This window comes from Lissotriton helveticus, chromosome 3_1 (genome assembly GCF_964261635.1).
Source record: "Lissotriton helveticus chromosome 3_1, aLisHel1.1, whole genome shotgun sequence".
Lineage (NCBI taxonomy): Eukaryota > Metazoa > Chordata > Amphibia > Caudata > Salamandridae > Lissotriton > Lissotriton helveticus.
The window spans coordinates 1,612,375,137-1,612,388,758 of NC_136061.1; the positions used below are offsets into that span (position 1 = coordinate 1,612,375,137).

A 13,622-nucleotide genomic window follows, 5' to 3' on the forward strand; every position below is an offset into this window, starting at 1 on the left:
CCCAAGAGAACAAAGATTAACTAAGTATAAATATTTGGGCACAGACCCCTGAACTGTAGAACTAACTTGAATCAATAAACCTGCCAGGAGGAAGAGCTGGAAGAACTGCCAGGTGGAGTACAGTCCCTTTTCTGTGCTGTTGCTTTGCTGGGTTGGCCTGCAGTTGCTACTTCTACCTTGGGCAGTGAAAGGACTGGACTGAGTACTGCAGAGAGCTTGAAATAGAGCTTGCCTCCTGTTCAGTCTAAGGGACAGCAAAGACTTCACTTACCTCTGGGTACAGCCTCTGGAACTGGGAGTTTCATTTGTCATAGAGGGGTAAAGCAGCCAACACCATCTTCAACACCGCTGCTGGCTCCATGTCCTGAAGCCAATGCAGAGGGCACTGCTGCACTTCGCACCACAACCCTGGCCACACTGATATCGACCACTGCTGCCCCCACGGAGCCACTGATTGCACGGCGACTTGTGTGCCCCGCACACTACACAGCATCGCTTCAATCCGCCACCCTGGTCTCCCCTGTGATGTTGCTGCTCGCTGACTTCAACACCTGTGACCGTAATGTGATTTGGAGGCACCACTTGCAAGTCACACAATACACCCCCTGTCCCACACCACAAACTTGACCGACCAAATCCAGACCCCGACAATAGGCACTGTTGTTTGCACTGTGACCTGTCAGCACGGCCATGAGAACTGCCTCCCTCCACACCACAGCCCTGGTCTCACTGATGCCACTGGTTGACTGCCACTGAGCCGCTGCCTGCACCGCGACTTGAGGGCACCACATGCCACACACAACGCTTTACATCGCAACGGCAACGATTGCCACGACCGGCCCGCACCAACAGAGTCAGTCGGAACCAAAATCACTCTTAACGAGTCGGCTGACATGAACGCTGGTCTGCACCGACACAGTCGGCCAGAACTGTTGGATTTTGTTGTTTTCAACACCGCGGTAGCCCCGGTCAGAGCTACCGGCTTCACGGAACTGTAAGTCCTTCATGCAAAGTGTATATTTTTGATTACTGTATGTTGGTCTTATGTTGTTTTGGTCTTGTTTGCACAGATACATTTTGATTATTTTTCCAAAACTGATGTGGTGTCCTTTTGTAGTGTTTTCACTGTATTATTGTTGGTTATGTGCAAATGCTTTATACACTGCCTCAGAGATAAGCCTGACTGCTCATGCCAAGATACAAAGGGGGTGAGCATTTCTTTTTTCAGTAGTACATACCCCTTATCCTGACTAGAATGAAGGGTCCGTATTTGGTCAAAAGTGCAAACCATTGCCAACTAGAGACCCCCATGTCAAACAAGGGAGTTTAGAGATTACTATCCCTATTAATCCTGCTATTCACAATGCCCCAGATGTAATTACTGTTCCAGTCACTATTGGTCCTACAGGTTCTTTACATAAGGCTGAGTCACCGGGAGCTGCAACACATGCTTCCTACTGGAGAAAATTAGTAAAATACTGTTCATGTTGTCCTGGGATGGGAAGGAATGGGAAATACTCCTCTAGTCCCAACTAAGGTGACATATGCTGCTCCTTGTTCTCCTGATGCAAATCAGACAGAATTTCCCCCTATAGATAACAAGCCCAACTTTTACAAATCCTTGGTGATTCACGTCGGAATTCACCTCCAAGTGTTAACCACAGTACCCCCAGAGAAGACATAGGGCAATATCTTGATATTGGTCAGAAAGCTTCCAACAGACACCATAGGTTTCACTTTCAACTGCTGTATTACAATGATAGAGGTCGGAAGTGAAGGAGCTCACGGCTCATCGGAACCGGCATGTAATCCCTTAAAGACGACGTTTCCACCATTGGGATTACAATGTCAGTGGTCAACAGGCTTTCCATGTAAGGCTTTCAAACATGGAAAAGCCAGACAGAAAGCTACTTTGGGGTACTATCAGGGCCCCCTTCTCCCTGTTGCCTTAGTTTGAGGGCTGATGGGGCACCTATGTTGCCCTCCTGTTTATCCCTGTACCGTGTGGGAGGCACCGTGAGGTGCCTGCCACACAGTGCAGGGTTTAACAGAAACTCCCAAATCTATGGGAGCTTGTGCTGCAGCTGGTTTACAGCCACAGCATAAGCCCCCATAGCAAAATGAGATTAAGCAACTGCACCATGTGCGGTCGCATTGTAATAGCAGTGTCAGGACTGCAGAACGGAGTTTGGTCGGTCCCGAGACCGCAACGGTGTAGGGCGGACGTGAGTCTGCCTGACATCGTAATGAGACCGATAATGTCTAATGCTCCTGTAATACAGATTGTTCTTCTTGCTAAAGAATGTGATGACTGGTTTAAAGGCTAAGTTGAAACCTTGAGAGAAGGTCCGAGCTCAGGATTAAGCAGAGAGACAATTCAGTCCTCGGGGAGAGAAAATACAATTGATATTTTTAAATTCAAGATAGAACTGATGAAAAGATAAAATAACAGGAAATCTTGATCTTTCATGATTAGATACCTACCAAGAAAACAAACTTGTCTTTATGTGTAAAGACGTCACTAAACATGCAGGATAAGCACCTGATAAATTGAATTGGCTTAAATATACAATATGGATTTAAGCAGAACCAAGTTGTTGCAGAGAAGTTATCATTTGTGTTTTGATGGGAATGGTTTTTGCAGCATGAGCACCCCAGGAATGAGAACCCAAATTAAGAAATGGATTCATAGGATTTGAAAATGGAGGGAATTAGATAAGCGGTAAAAGTAGATGGGAGAAGAAGAGAGATACTAAGAAGACAAAGGGAGAACCACCTCCTCCCTTAGCGGAGGGAGAGGTAAAGTCAGCTTTTCTATTGAGGGAAATGCCTAGTGGGATTTATGTTTTAACAAAAAGAGAGGTAGGGAGAGTAAAGCAACACTCTTATTCCCCGGTTATAATCAGTAAACAAGAAAAGAGTGTCAAATGGTTCAATCAGACCACAGTCAGGAGCAACTAAGGAAGGGGTTGACGGCCTCATTCAGGACGTTTAAGGAAAGCTCTCACTCACCACCTGGTGATGACATGTTTCATCATCGGGCCCCACCAAAGAGACCAAGTGCCTCTTTGGTGTGCTACAACACCAGATTTGCTGCGGAGCAGGCTAGTGAGATTCAGATGTGTTGTGCAAAGTAAATTTAACTAATGAGTGGTGAGGGTTTAAAAAGAGTCAGTAGTGTATCAGAAACAGTTTTTTCCTTTGATCACTAAGGACAGGTTATTAAAAATTATGTGTTTTGGAAAAGAGTCCAAAGTTAATTGAGTGGTAGTTTCCTTACAAATCAGTCGACATGTTTTAGCCATGAAACGGTGTAATGTTACCAGGCATTCTTCAGGACTTATTGGTGTATTAAACCCTGGAGGTATGGACGCGCTAAGGCCCACCCTTACCTAGGGACGTGAAAGTGAAAATAACAAAAAAGGTGAAAAAGTGCAAAAAAATTAGGAAGAGAAGTTTGCTTCCTAATTACTCCTGGTTTAGGAGGCTTCCAGCTTTATGGTTTCTGCACCTGGAAATAACAAAAGGACATAGACGCACATGTAGGACAGAACAAACATTTAATAGTAGTACTAGTCGCAGTTGTAAGTCTATGGTGCTCCAATTCGTTTGTAGAGAGGCATTTGTGGCAAAGTAACGATACAGTTATCACCACCATGGCCCCTGGGTTCTTACTTACTAGCAGGAAGGAGGTGCTGTGTACTATACGTGGTACGAAATAATCGTGTTGGTGAAAGTAAAAGGGAAGTAAACTTCCTGGTTGCGATCAAGGTTAAGGTACGATCGCTTCAAAAAGTACATTAAAATGTCTCACTTTCGTGGTGTCAGGGATGTACACCATGGGTCACAGGAGGGGGGTGGGAATGTAATTGGCACACCCTGCGCGTTTGTCAAAAAAATGGGAGTAAAGAAAGACATACAGTAAGTCTGTGACACAGCGTCGGTACTTAGCTTATGGGATGAAAATGGTAGTCGAATTACACCTTCTACTCACGCCCTCGACGCTCGGCACCCTCAGTGTACCTGCATCACCCTCAACTGGACTCCGAAGATGTGGACGTGGGGCCGGGAGTTCTGTATATACCAGTTAGTCAGACAGTGATTCATTTCCGGGTGGGGCGTGGCCGAAGACGGAATGCCGTTGACGTCCTGGTTTGGACCAATCCGTGGGCCTACTAGATCGTGGCGAGGTGGTTACTTTATGGGATCGAGTTCGTTCGTTGTTAGGGAAAATGGGCGCGTCACACTACGCGCTCGCATATGCGAAGGCGGATGTGGCGTCCTACCGCGTTGCTATGGTGATCAAAAGCAATGCGGGAGATCGTAGCACATTGGGAACGCTCGTATCAGAATCTCACATTGTGTCAATAATATTTAATATTATTTAAATGAACGATGCGAGTGAAATGCTCCTTTTAATCATGTGCACTTTAGAGGAGGGCAGAAAAACGTAACAAACAAGTGCCACGTGAAATTGGGGACTCAATTGGCAAGTAAGCTCATATCAGCTAGGATCGGAGGTTAGTTGGTCAATGCCAAAGGGCAAAAGAGGGGGTTATTACGGTGCCAGGTAACTCTCATGCACTCCCACTTCTATCTAGTGTGTAGAGGGTGAGGCTGTGTATTTAGACTGTGAGGTGGTGAGGGTTTAAAAAGAGTCAGTAGTGTATCAGAAACAGTTTTATTCTTTGATCACTAAGGACAGGTTATTAAAAATTATGTGTTTTGGAAAAGAGTCCAAAGTTAATTGAGTGGTAGTTTCCTTACAAATCAGTCGACATGTTTCAGCCATGAAACGGTGTAATGTTACCAGGCATTCTTCAGGACTTATTGGTGTATTAAACCCTGGCGGTATGGACGCGCTAAGGCCCACCCTTACCTAGGGACGTGAAAGTGAAAATAACAAAAAAGTGCAAAAAGTGCAAAAAAATTAGGAAGAGAAGTTTGCTTCCTAATTACTCCTGGTTTAGGAGGCTTCCAGCTTTATGGTTTCTGCACCTGGAAATAACAAAAGGACATAGACGCACATGTAGGACAGAACAAACATTTAGTAGTAGTACTAGTCGCAGTTGTAAGTCTATGGTGCTCCAATTCGTGGTAGAGAGGCATTCGTGGCAAAGTAACGATATAGTTATCACCACCATGGCCCCTGGGTTCTTACTTACTAGCAGGAAGGAGGTGCTGTGTACTATACGTGATACGAAATAATTGTGTTGGTGAAAGTAAAAGGGAAGTAAACTTCCTGGTTGCGATCAAGGTTAAGGTACGATCGCTTCAAAAAGTAAATTAAAATGTCTCACTTTCGTGGTGTCAGGGATGTACACCATGGGTCACAGGAGGGGGGTGGGAATGTAATTGGCACACCCTGCGTGTTTGTCAAAAAAATGGGAGTAAAGAAAGACATACAGTAAGTGTGTGACACAGCGTCGGTACTTAGCTTATGGGATGAAAATGGTAGTCGAATTACAGCTTCTACTCACGCCCTAGACGCTCGGCACCCTCAGTGTACCTGCATCACCCTCAACTGGACTCCAAAGATGTGGACATGGGACCGGGAGTTCTGTATATACCAGTTAGTCAGACAGTGATTGATTTCCGGGTGGGGCGTGGCCGAAGACGGAATGCCGTTGACGTCCTGGTTTGGACCAATCCGTGGGCCTACTATATCGTGACGAGGTGGTTACGTTATGGGATCGAGTTCGTTCGTTGTTAGGGAAAATGGGCGCGTCACACTACGCGCTCGCATATGCGAAGGCGGATGTGGCGTCCTACCGCGTTGCTATGGTGATCAAAAGCAATGCGGGAGATCGTAGCACATTGGGAACGCTCGTATCAGAATCTCACATTGTGTGAATATTATTTAATATTATTTAAATGAACGATGCGAGTGAAATGCTCCTTTTAATCATGTGCACTTTAGAGGAGGGCAGAAATTGGGGACTCAATTGGCAAGTAAGCTCATATCAGCTAGGATCGGAGGGTAGTTGGTCAATGCCAAAGGGCAAAAGAGGGGGTTATTACGGTGCCAGGTAACTCTCATGCACTCCCACTTCTATCTAGTGTGTAGAGGGTGAGGCTGTGTATTTAGACTGTGAGGTGACATGTCATTCTAGCTACAAGGTGGTACCGAGTTGGTGATAGTGTCTGAGCTCACACAATGTTCACTTGATCACGGAATTCCAGGGGATGTCATCATTTAATCCAATGAGATGGGTTCCAAGTCTATATACCCATCGTTGTTCTTTCTCAAAGAGGCGATTGCAGATGTTGTTGCCACTGTTCAGATGTTCAATGATCGTCCATTGCATATCGTTAGTTGTATGGTTGGTTTCCAGAAAATGTCTGCTCATTTTTGTTGTTGTTTTGTTGCACCTGATATTAGAACGGTGCTCACAGATTCTTTGTTTGACCTTCCTGCTGGTCATGCCCACATAGCGTAGATCACATGGGCACGTGATAAGATATATCACGTTTTGTGTGTTGCAATTGGTGTGGTCTCTTTGACTCCACGTTTTGCCTGGCTCGAGTTCAAGTGTTTTAGAGTGTGTAGTGAGATGGCAAACACTACAATTTGAGCAGGGGAAATGGCCAACCACTTTTGGTAGGCCCCATGAATCAGTGACAGATCTTACAGTGTCAGGGGCAGCAGGTTTTGGTCGTGTATGGACCAACGCATCTCTTAAGCTGCGCGCTTTCTTAAAGGAGAAAAGGGGCTTCTCCCAATTTTTGTTTGTGCTGGACAGGATTCTCCAGTTTTTGTTGATCGATTTCTTCATGTAGTTAGACAGAGTACTGTATGTAGTTACACATGTTAGTGGTATGTCTTTGGGACCACAGACCTTATCCTCAAGAAGTGCCTCCCTTGGCTGGTTACGCGCTCTTTTATAGCCTTTGTCTACTATTGTTGTTGGGTAGCCTCTTGACTTCAGTTTGACTGAAAGGTCTGCAGATTGAGTCTTAAAATCTTGCAGATCAGAGCAGTTGCGTCTTAACCGCAGATACTGGCCATATGGGAGATTTTCTTTCAGTGGGCGAGGGTGAAAACTGGTAAATTCTAAGAGATTGTTTTTAGCGGTCGGTTTATGGAACGTTTTTGTTGTAAGTCTTGTTCCGGTGACACTGATCGTTACATCCAGAAAGGTTGCCTCTGTCTTGCTAGTTGCATGTGTGAATTTTAGATGTGGGTCCAGGGTATTAATCCAGTTAAGGAAAGCCTGTAGCTGCTCATCATTGCCGGTCCATATTACCAGGATGTTGTCAATGTAACGCCTCCAGATTTTTATGGACTCAGTGAAGGGGCTATTTGGTTGTAGGATGAATTTTGATTCAAAATCTGCCACGTACAGGCCCGCCACACTAGGGGCAAATGTACTACCCATTGAAGTTCCAGTACATTGTAGGAAAAGGTTGCCTTTGTAAGAGAAAAAGTTCTCTTTAAGTGCTAGTGTTGCACAATCCAGAATCAACTTCTTGGACGCCTGGAAATTCCACGGTATGGAGTCGAGAGCCGGCCCCAGGACCTTGATGGTATCGTCCTGAGGGATACTGGTATAAAGGCTCTCGATATCAAGCGTTGCGAGTGTTACTGTATTTTCTGTGAAATTGAAATCTTGGAGCAACTGGAGAAGGCTATTAGTGTCCTTAAGGTAGGTCGGGGTACCTTGGACTATCGGCTTGAGGTAGTGGTCACAAAAGCGCGATAGTGGCTCTAAAAGAGAGCCAATGCCCGAAACAATTGGTCGTCCAGGGGGGGGGGCATACGACTCTTATGCGTTTTGGGGAGAGTGTAGAAATAGGGGGTTATGCTCTCGTTGGTGCTGAGATAGTCTGCCTCATTCTTGGAGATTTGCCCATCATCTTCTGCTGTTCTGACAAGATTCGTAATTCGTGCTCGAAGGTCCTCTGTAGGATCTCTTGTCAGAGGGATGTAGTTTTTCTTGTCATCCAGGAGGGTCTGACAAGCCCTTTCGTAGTCCACTGTATTTTGTATTACGAGTCAACCACCCTTGTCCGCTGGCTTAATAGTTATGCTCTGATCGTTTTGTAGAGCCTGTAGTGCATGGAATTCTGCAGTACTGAAATTACAGAAAGTTTTGTGGTCTTGGCAGGTTTCTAAGTCAAGAAACACTGCCTGTTCAAAAGCAGTGATGGCTGCCGGTACTGTGTGTGGAGGGGGGGTGAAAGTTGAACTTAGTCATAGACCAGTGTCCCCATTACGTTGAGTTTCGTTGGGGTCATCTTTGCCATTAAAAAAAGCCTTAAGTTTGAGCTTTCTGAAAAATGCCGCAAGCTCGCAAAGGAGATTGAACTTATCCATGCGAGATGTGGGAACGAATCCCAGGCCTCTTTCTAAGAGCATGGTTTCGATTGGGGATAAGATCTTATCTGAGAGGTTAGTTATCAGGCTTACAGTCCGCTCACTCCTGGTTGTTGATCTTTGTTCCGGGTGTGGTTGCTCACTGCATCGTTGTCCTCCCATGTCACCTGGTTGGACCCTCTCCTCTTCCCTCTTCCTCTCCTGCCCTGTTCTAAAAAAGGCTGGCGATATTGGGCGGTATAGTTTGGTGGTGGCATAAAGCCTGGGTTCCAACCCATCATTGGGTAAGGTGGTTGCTGGAAAGGGAACTGTGGGTCTATTCCCATCATATGTGGCGGTACTGGCCATCTCTGTGGTTGATTGTAAAAGCCTGGTCGCCCTGGTCTCTTTGGTGGGGCCCGATGATGAAACATGTCATCACCAGGTTGTGAGTGAGGGCTTTCCTTAAACGTCCTGAATGAGGCCGTCAACCCCTTCCTTAGTTGCTCCTGACTGTGGTCTGATTGCACCATTTGACACTCTTTTCTTGTTTACTGACTAGTGGGATTTATGTCCATGTATCTTGGGGCAGAAGTGATCTTGTATCATTCACTAATAATTTCCTCAAATTGAGAGAAAAGTCAGTGGAGTGATACATGTAGGTCGAGTGGTTTGTGAAAATCTTGCACGTCAATCAATCAATCAATCAATCAATCAGGGTTCTTACCCGTGAGGGTCTCAAGGTACTGAGTAGGGGGAGGGGAGCATATGCTGTTCAGTCAAAGAGCCAGGTCATGAGGTCCATCCTCAATTAAGGCAGCAATGGTGATTGCCTGAAGTGCAGAGGAAGGGAGTTCCAGGTCTTTGCAGTGAGGTAGGAGAAGGATCTTCCTCCAGCTGTGGTCTTGCGAGTCCCTGGGATGGTGGCCAAGGACAGTTGGGTGCAGCAGGGATGTCCGGTGGTATTGTAGAAGGAGAGGAGGTGGTTGAGTTATGCAGGCCTGGCGGTGTGGAGGGCTTTGTTTGCATGCATGAGAAGCTTGAAGGTAATTCTTATGTTGATGGTTAGCCAGTGAACTTCTCTCAGGTGGCCAGTGATGTGGCTGTGGCGTATGATGTTGAAGATGAGTCTGGTGGTGGTGTTCTGGATGTTCTGCAGTTTAATTTGGAGTTTCTGGGTAGTGCTGGCATAGAGCGTGTTGCCGTAGTCAAGTCTGCTGCTGAAGAACGCATGGATGACTGTTTTCCTGAACTCAGTGGTGATCCACTTGGAGGTCTTATGTAGCAGGCAGCGCGTTTTGAATCAGGAGAATGAAACTGTATTGAATAACAGTGAGGAGTCCAGGATGATGCCGAGGATTTGTACGTGATCAGTGGGTGCGAGGGGTTCTGAGCATTGCAGGCACCAGGAGTCATCTCAAGCGGAGTGATGAATACCCTTTATTTGTATTCATCGTATTAATGTGTACTTTTGTGTCTCTGTATTTTACATTTTTAAAAAATTTCTTGCGATGTTTTGTTTCTTAATTTATTTTTTCCTTCACTTCCTTATTTCTTCTTTTCATCTGTCCTTTATCTGTTTCAAGCTTTTTTACCCCATTCAACACCATGGCAGAGCAGGGCGACCAGGGGAGCGGCAGTGCCAGGCTCACCGAACAGCCAGCAAGGTGTGCAGCCCCAGGCTATCTTTGGTGAGGAGGAGGAGGCAGCACCAGATTTTTTTGTGCAGCACCACCTCCCCTACATGCTCGCAGCAGGCGTCAGGCCCATCAGTGGATACCCACTGCTCAATGTCAAGATTGTTGGGCTCAGTAAGTATTATTAAATATTTGTTGTGTTTATGTCATGCAATGCTAAAAAAAATCCCAAACAGCATGTTTGCTCAGAATCAAAAGTATGTTGAGAATATTATTATTGTGTGATCCAGTTTCAGCTAGGCAGGTGCTCAGTACTTGTAATTGTAGTCATCATCGCTGCTCACTTTGGCTGATTAATTACAAATCCATTACAATCTCTTCTGTCCTCCAGTCACTATAGTGTATCAGTGATATCAGAGAGTTAGTGTACTATGTGACCTTCTTTATGTAGCTTGTACACTTCCAAGCTATTTCTCAGTGATGTTTAGTGTGCATCTATATATTGTGAAAAGGGGAGACTGGGTTGGGGGTTGAGAAATGAGAAAAGAATCAAAGATCAGTCATTGCAATGCATTAGTTCCAAATGTAGTTTTTGTCAAGGAAATTTGGAATAGGGATTTTAGAAATTGTATGGCCAAGTCAACGATAGTCAATAGACTCGAAACTGGTACTATAGGCAATATTTTTGGGATAAGTACAATTTTACTGTTTGCCTGTCATAACATTTTTGTGGCGATTAAATAAATCACTCATTTTTTTATCTTCTACATTTCTTACATCAGCACCCAAGGGCAGCAGAGATATGTTGTGGAGGTGGGTCCAGGAGTATCTGGTCAGGAGGAGGCAGCGACAATCAGTACCGCTGCTGAGTGCTCTGCTAACCCCAGTAAGCCCTATTATTTATTATTATCATTATCCTAATGCTGGGTTTTATGATTGCTATGGGCTTAGGTTAAAATCTTGGGGTTTGGAATGTTGATGCTGGGGTCCAGTATGGAAGATGCTGCCTGGAGCCTAGTGTTGCTGGCGAGAAATAAAGTTGCTCCGACACCCTTACTGCTGTCTTTCTTTCATGTGGCAATGAGAACGAGATGCAAACCCACTCATGCAAACCACAATAGATTAGCTCTTTTTCCACTGCCCCCTGTGCTTTGCCTTGTTTATTTTTTATACTGTTTCCTTTTTTCCAACTCCCCAGTTAATTTTTGTTTCATTCCTGTTATCCCTGCATTATTTATTTTTCCCTATTTCATATTTTGTCTTTTTGGTAGCTGACTTTTTCCCGTCTGTACTAGTCTCCAGTTCATTCATCTTCTGCTTGTTGATAATTTTTCCCTCTCTCCTATATAGCTTGTGGTACCTTAAGATTAAGAACACATTGGTGATACTCTACTGTGAACCATGACGATTGAGACCCGAGTAAGCTAGTATTAAACATACTATTCACCAAGCTTGTTTGTTATGAAGTCTTTCTTTTTCTTACTCATGCTCTAACAGTTAATTAGAGAGGAGCCATGGTCATAGACTACCCCTCTCAATGTTGTATATGTGTAATTCATGTATACCAGTAATTTCCATGACGGTCTAGCATGGCTTAAAAGTAAGCATTTGCCAACTATTAGACCTGGCTCCATTGGTGTTGGTCTCCCTTCCATTTTTGCCTTTACCACCTGTATATTGCTGTGTGTTGGACTCCATTTTTGCTGGTCTATATGCTTTAGGCACTTTGCCACTTCTGTTCAGTGCCAAAGTGCAAGTGCTACCTTTGTAAATTATTGTTATGGATTAGTGATTCCATGATCGGCTTATTTGATTTACTTGTCAGACCCCAGGACAGTGTACTATGTGTGCCCAGGGCCTGTAAAAAAATGCTGCCGGTGGGCTAGCAGCAAGGATTGTGCCACCCACAGAAGCCACTTGTAAAATTGGACTCAGGCCTGCCATTGGAGAGCCTGTGTGTAGTCTAGGACTGCCATGTTGACTTGGCCAGTGCACACACATGCCTGTCCCTAAACCTTTCCTTTTCTTCATATTAGTCACCCCTTAGGTAGGCATAAGGTACCCCTGTGGGCAGGGTGCATTGTAGGTGAAAGGTAGGATATGCACTATTGTGTGTGGCATGTCCTGATATTGAAATACTGCCAATTTCGTTTTTCACTATTGCTGGGCTATCTGTTCCCATAGGACAGAATGGGGAGTTGTTTAAACCATCTTATAAACATAACTAACCCTAGGAACACGATAGAAAAGTAAAGTTCAGTTTGCCAGAACTCAGAATGTTAAAGTGCATATTTTAGTGAGGGTGATTTTTACATTCTGTGTTCGAAAATACCACTTTTAGAAAATAGGTATTTTCTTGCCTAACCATCCAGTGTGCCTCTGCTAGGTTTGTGTATTGCATGTCTGGCTTTTGGATGACTGGGGCTGGAGAGGGACAGCGGCTCTAGAAGTCTGATGAGTCAGGGCTGGACTGCATGGGCCTCGTCTGCATTTGGAGTGGTGGGAGGGGTAGCGCCTTCACCTGAATAGGGATGTGCCTGCCTTCCATAATGACGGCTCCGCCCCCCTGTGGTATGCCTTGAGCCAGGGCTCACACTGACAATGAAGGATGTTGTGCACTTGCAAAGTCCCCCACAGAACTGGTTTTGGCTGGGTACAGACTCTCTCTGCCTTCAGAGAACAAATGATTTTTGGGCATAAAAAGAGGTCCCAGACCCCAGATATTTAGATCACTTCTAGGAATCAAGAGAAACATTTGCCAAGGACAAGAGCTGGATAAGCTGAGGAGGAATACTGCCTCTATGCTGTTTGCTGTCTGGGGTTGGCCTGCAGTAGCTGTTTGCTGTCAAGGAAAGGAGATAAGGACTTTGCTGTTTGCTTTGCATCTAGAGGAAGATCTCTAAGGGCTTGAAATTGAGCTTGCATTTTACCCCCTAAGACTGACGTGCAGTATGGTTTAATTTGTGACTGCAGTGTTGACTGTGCAATGGGTGTTTTCTTCAGTTAATGCAGCATTTACAACATTTTCAATGAATTGCAAACAGATCACCCAAGGTGTGTAACTCTTCGCCCAATGAGCCACCTTTTGGTACTTCACTCCTTCATTCTTTCCTAAGTTCTTCTGTCTCAGCATACCATAACATTTAAAAATCTATTCTTGGCATGTGCCACATTTTATAGCCATGTGAAGTGATTCCAAAATATATTTCATGCTTTCCCATAACAGATTTTTTTACGCCTGTTTAGACTATTGCCATTAGACTTGTCAACTACAGTGACTGAATAAGCAAGATCTTAATAGTGACAAGAAGAATCGATGATCAGCGCAGTGGCAGTGATCCCTCTATTCTATCTCAAAATATCAACCCTACCTGCCTAATCCCTCTACCCTACACTGCAGTAGAATAACTTAAGTTTCCTTTCATTTTTTCCCGGTGAATGAATTTGTTGGAAATATGTGGTGGTGAATGAAGCCAGTGAGTAAAGTGGAACTAAGTGCTTGAATTGATTTCAAGAATGGCATATGTTATACTCTGTGATGAACATGCCAAATGAAATTGATAGAGCTCATTCCTTTTCCCGTAGTGCAGGCAGTGGTAGAAGTGGGCGGGAACGGAAGGGCACGGTGTGCCCCTACTTTTAAAAATGATTTCAGTCCGTTCCCCTACTTCTTACTTTTAAAAAAGCAT

General features: G+C 44.8%; 1 protein-coding gene across 4 annotated transcripts in view; it reads left to right on the top strand.

Annotated features, from left to right (window-relative positions):
* LOC144823662 (uncharacterized) overlaps nt 1–13,622 on the top strand; it is a 155,673-nt gene that overhangs the window by 109,909 nt on the left and 32,142 nt on the right. For 2 of the 4 annotated variants that reach the window (XR_013608828.1, XM_078682370.1), the window contains 2 exons: nt 9,883–10,107; nt 10,716–10,819. The gene's annotated coding sequence lies outside the window, so the exon portion shown is untranslated. Of the gene's footprint in view, nt 1–16; nt 995–9,882; nt 10,108–10,715; nt 10,820–11,283; nt 11,353–13,622 lie in introns of those variants that run through there. The other 2 variants (XM_078682368.1, XM_078682369.1) reach the window with 2 other exon arrangements.